A 6,000-nucleotide genomic window follows, 5' to 3' on the forward strand; every position below is an offset into this window, starting at 1 on the left:
CAGCTTTATCATGGTTCCTAACTGTGTCTAGAAGGAAGCTAAAGTAGTCACTGCCCTTGTAGTTAAATAAAGTAAACTGGTCATTATAAGAAATTCAGAAAATCAGTTTTCACCTCTATTCCAATGACATTTTCAGATCTATTCTTCTATGGAAATCCATCAAGGTCAATACTAGTTTATTGTAGAACTGTGTTGTGATACAGGAAATGTTTTTATGTTGTAATTCTCAAGGCAGATTAGATCAGAATAACAGTAAAAACACTTTTTTCCTTTTTATTTCAACCCTGTAAAACCAACATGGATTCTGAAAACAAAACTCAATTCTTTCTCAGTTGTGCACCACTGCCAGTAATAAAGGTTCTTCAGACTAATTACTGCTTTCATTTACATCTGTTCAAGCCCATGGTCTTCATATTACACTTTCCTTCCTGTGGGCTGACACTAATGCATGTCAACAAAAAATGACATGCCCTGAAATACTAAGTAGAATATTAACAACTTTGCCAGCAGTGTGTGAACACCAGTGAGGAAAATAGCAGTCAATTTGTATAGAGTTGTGTTAGTTCTACAGCCCTAGCAGTAGTAATTTTGGAAGATGTACTCTAAGTATGCAAGATATACTCCAAGAAAATAAAGATCTGAAATAAGAAGGAGCATATTCATATGGTTGTTTTTCAGAGCAATACCTACATCTTATGCAATTCACTTATTCTTTTTGCATGCATATTAAATAAGTCACTTAGATAATGGATCCAAATAATCCAAATTTTAAAAATGTCTCTAGTAATTTTGTCTCTATAATTGTATTTCAAAATTATTGCATTTTAATTTTTTAAAGTTTAAGACAGATTGAAACTACACTTCTGCATATTGGATAAACTGGTGAAAGACCAGAGACACTTTTTTTTTTTTTCCGACTATATTTTATATACAGTTGTGGTTAAAAACTTTTAGCATGAACCTCTATCCATTTATAGATCATTAGTAGTATTACAATGTAAGAAATATGTCTTCTGGTATTGGAGTTAATTTTTAAACATAACATTAAAACATTAAATATTTACAGATTGACACAGTCCTGTTTAAGATCTTCATTAATTGTCTGGGTGACAGAGGAAAGTGCACCCTCAGCAAGTGTACAGACACCACTAAACCAGGAGGAGTGGCTGGTACACCAGAGGGTCATATTGCCATCCAGAGGGACCTTGACAGGCTGGAGAAATAGGTCAACAGGAATCTTATGTAGCTCAACAAGGGAAAGTGCAAAGTCCTGCACCTTGGGAAGAACAACCCCATGTACGAGTACATGCTGGGGGCCACCCAACTGGAAAGGAACTTGACAGAAATGTACCTGGAGGTCCTGGTGGACACAAAGTTGAACATGAGCCATCAATATGCCTCACTGTAAAGAACGCAAATGGTATCCTCAGCTGTATTAGACAAAGTACTGGCAGCAGCTTGAGGCAGGTGATCTTTCCTCTCTACTGAGCCCTGGTGAGGCCATACCTGGAGTACTGTGTCCAGTTCTGGCTCCACAGTACAAGAGAGACATGGACAAAGAGGAGAGAGTTCAACAAAGGGCTACAAGGATGATGAAGGGACTGGACCATCTCTCCCTATGAGGAAAGATTGATGAAGCTGGGACTGTTCAGCCTGGAGAAGAGAAGGCTTGGGGGATCTCATCAACGTACATACATACCTGACTGGAGGGTGCAAAGAGGATGGAGACAGGCTCTTTTGTGTGGTGCCCAGTGACAGGACTAGAGGCAATGTGCACAAACTGAAACACAGGATTATCTTTCTGAGCACGGTCCTGGGCAACTGTCTCTAGGTGGCCCTGCTTGAGAAGAAACTTGGAGAAGATAATCCCTAGAGGTCCCTGCCAAACTCAACCATTCTATGATTTTGTGACTGTGCAAAACTCTCTCCTCCTATAATTGACATGACATCAGTTCTCTCTCCTCTCTCAGCATGCCTTTTTACTGAAGTTTATTGCCCAGAGATGTTATGGAAGCTCTCAAAAAAACAACCAACCATCAAAAATTAATAATTTATTATTAAAACAATTAACTAGCCCTCCACAAACTACAGGTTCGAAAGTCTGTGAGAGGAGAACTTCCTAGGGTTTAATGACAACCCGACAACTCAAAACACAGAACAAAGCACCACTCCCTAGGGTTTAACAACCCAAAGTGCTCTATCACTCACCTGACAAGTGAGGGGTCTCAACCTCGAGGACCTGCTCAGGGCAGTGTCCTGACCCAAAGCACCTCGAGGAGTTTCCTTAGGCAGCATCCCGACCCAAGGAGAGAGTCCTTGACTGGAGCGTCCTACTCCAGGGGACAAGCTAAAAATGGGTCCCCAGGGGATTCCATTTATACCCAGGCCAAATCTGACCTGTAGTCAATAGCAGCTCCCATTGGCCAAACACCCCAACCACCATGAAGCCCCAGATGACTGTCATTCAGATCACGTTTTCAGCACAAGTTTGTATGCATTCATCTAAAGTTATTAGCAAGTTATTTGTTTGTAAAATGAGTAATAGGCAGAGTAGTATCTTCTTACTATACAATCCAAGCAGTGGACAAGGACTATGTGACCTAATCCGTTAACCAAGGGAATATACAATTTTTAGCGTGTGAAGTTGTCTAGTGTCTTCCTTTTCTCTTCAGACATTTTCAAAGTGTTTACTCCAAGTCAGCATAAAGTCAAATAAGGATGTTAAGAAAAATATGAAGACATTTGTCAAAGAAAGGGTATTAATGTTCAAATCTGCCTACTAACATCTTCAGTAAAGAGGTTGTAAAGCTATTCATTTGTTCTAAATAATTCCCGGTAATAAGAATTCTCTTTATATTTCTTCTCACCACCTCTCCACCTCCCAAATGCCAAGGATATTTGAGATTTACAGCTTTTATACACTATATTTTATATATATGATATATATGTCATATATATGATATATAGTCATAAGTTTTTAGAAGTATCACAATTTCTCGTGTCTGACTCGGGACTTTTCATCAATTGGGATTAGCAGAACTAGAGATACTTTGGTGCATTATGTTGTGGAAGGAGTGAATGCTCTCAGCCTTATCTTGTCTTGGTTTGTAGGAGATAAACATTCTCCACCTCCATACAGATAGAGTTAGATATTCACTCAGAATCTAGACAATGTGATTTGTCAGGAAGAGACTTCCAGATTTCTATGTATCCAGACAATATCCCTTCATAGAAATGTAGTTTAAAACAGGGACATTTGCACTCAGCACTTAAGGCTGAATAAAAACCGGATAGACCTATTTATAGTGAACCAAAAAAGGAAATATTTTTCCACTAGTCTGGAAAAATAAATCTGCACTATTGTCAAGAATCCAAGAATGTTATTCAGCTGAAGACTAAGAAAAGGAGTAGACAATCATAAGTCAGGCAAACCAGTCAGCAGTTACAAAAAGGATTAAAGAAAAGAGATACGGAGATCAGGATTGAAGAGCAAGAGCCTAGAACTCTTCTGTAAGTAAGAAGCATACAGAAATCACTGTGGATTTTCTATACTAAGTGGATGAAGCAAAGCATCCCACAGGCCAGTACTTCATTTCTTTGCAGATTAATTACAGACAGCTGTATCTTGATTACCCAGGTGGAACTGACCCCGGCACACAGAGGTTGGACTTCCAATTTCTTTTTGGAACAGAGATTTCACAGGATGTTTAACCCTGAGTGCTTTTTTTTCCCTCAGAAACTTCCAAAGGAAAAAAAAAATCTGAGGTGGTTTGAAGGATAGCCCCTCTCTTTTCATTGCCACTCAGAATTAGCAGATGGAAACAGCAGGCTTCAGGAACTGAGCTCTCAGTTGGTGTCTGAGAATGTTCATGCCAAGAGAATTGAGAAGGCCACAGAGGAACCAGCTCCCAGCCAGCATTTGGACAAGAGCCATGCCAAGATGGTTAAGCAGCCTGCAGGGAAATCTGGCTTCTGCCAGTGTGTAGATGAAGTGCAAGGCACAGTGAAATGTGGTTCCCAGCTGGCACAAAGGCAAAAATCCATGCCAAGATAGTTGATCCAGTCACAGAAAGACTGCCTTCATTGATGCCAGGCCAGATATCAATAGTACTGGGTTGGGGAGAGCTTTCAAAGCTCTCTTGTCTCTTGCTTCAAATATGAGTCCCTCAGAGCAATAAGAAAGAGTTCATTATCATTTCCTGAACCTCAGGGGAAAGCGGAGTTCCAACATCATTCTTACAGCCACTAGAAGGAAGAAATTTCTATTCCCAGACAGAACATACATAAGGCCAGTAATGACATACATAGGAAGAGAAGAAAAGTCCATCCTGTAGGCTGTTTATATGCATGTCCTCAGCTTCCCTGAAACATTGAAGATCTCTCTGACACCAATTAGTCATTTCCATCCAATAGATGTAATTCAGTTGTCATTCTGTGAGGTTATTTCTACTTCATCGCAGACTCAAACAGAATGAGATAGTGTTTTGTGTCTCCTAGATATGGAGATAGACCTGCTCCCTTTCCTCATTGTCCCAGAGGAAATTATGGAATGGCTACTGTTTTTCTTAAAATATACTTACAGATGACCAGAAACTGCTTGTAATTTCCCTGGTAAAAATACTCTTCCACTGAAAAGGCACCTTCCTTAGATTATCAGATGTTTGACATGGGGACCAATGAATGACTGTTTTCAAAGTCAGCTCCTAAAGAGGAAGAAAAATGTCTCAGGAGTAAGGAGACTGGGACATTACTGATGCTATCAGATATGCAGCTAAGATTTTCATTCAGAAGCACAGATGGAATCTAATGTCATGTGTGTTTTCAGAAAATAACTTTCCCTTCTTCCAACCATAAATAAAAAGGAAGGGAAGGGACTGATAACTTTTCATCTCCTTCTGCACTTTCACTGCCTTCTCAGTACTTGGAGAACCTGTAAGGAACTGAAGCAAGAAACTGAGTTATTATAAACAAATTAAGAATTTTCTTTCAGACAATAACTATCTTTTCCTTTCTTAGCCTCTTTTGATGTCAGACTTTTTGTCCTTCCTTTTTTTAAGATCGCAAGACTATTTCTAGACATTTTTTAGTAAGCAGTCTAAAAAATAATGGCTCGTAGATTAAAGAAAATATTTTCTTATCTAATATTCCCTAGTATGGACTTCACCAGGATGGATTTATCTCATTTTGCTACTCACATTATTATATTTGTCCTAGTACCTGAGCACCTTATGCTCCATCAAGAATGGAGAATTTATGTGCTAGGAGAGCAGATAGCACATGGCCTAAGGCTACTCAGAAAGGGCACAGGGTCCAGAACCAAAAGCAAGACAGAGACTGTTCCAGTCCATGGTTTTCTTCAGTGCTAGGAGATCACCTTTGTAATAAGATGTGCAGCTGCTTTTTGGCAGTGGAGAGGCTGCAGACCTGGCCTCTGTGAGGAGAGGCCAGGTGCTTCCCCCATGTTGGACACAGCCGATTCCAACCAGCTTCAGTGGACCTGCTGAAGGACACAGCTGAGCCCATCAGCAATGCTAGTGATGTCTCTGTGAAAAGGTATTTGTGAAAGGGTAAAATGCTGTATGTCAGTGAAGAGAAAAAAAAAAAAAAAAAAGTATAAGAAACAGCTCTCTAAGCACAAAGGTCAAGAAGGTGATGAAGGGAAAAGAGGTGGTCATGCACCAGAGCAGATATTCTCCTGCAGCCTGTGTAAAAGACCATAATGGAGCAGGTATTCTCTGCAGCCGATAGAGAGAACCACACTGAAACAGATGTCTATGCCCTGAAGGAAGCTGTAGCCTATGGAGAGTCAATATTGGAGCAAGTTCTCCTGACAGGAACTGTGGCCTGGGGAGGACATACTGTGGAGCAGATTATCATGAAGGACTGTGGCCTGTGGAAAGAACCCATGCTGGAGCAGGTGAAAAGTGAGAGGAGGAAGGAGAAGCATATATGGACTGTTATGGACTGACCACAACCCCCTGTTCCCCATCCATCCTGTGC

Source organism: Strix uralensis, chromosome 5, assembly GCF_047716275.1.
Source record: "Strix uralensis isolate ZFMK-TIS-50842 chromosome 5, bStrUra1, whole genome shotgun sequence".
In the NCBI taxonomy this organism is placed as follows: domain Eukaryota; kingdom Metazoa; phylum Chordata; class Aves; order Strigiformes; family Strigidae; genus Strix; species Strix uralensis.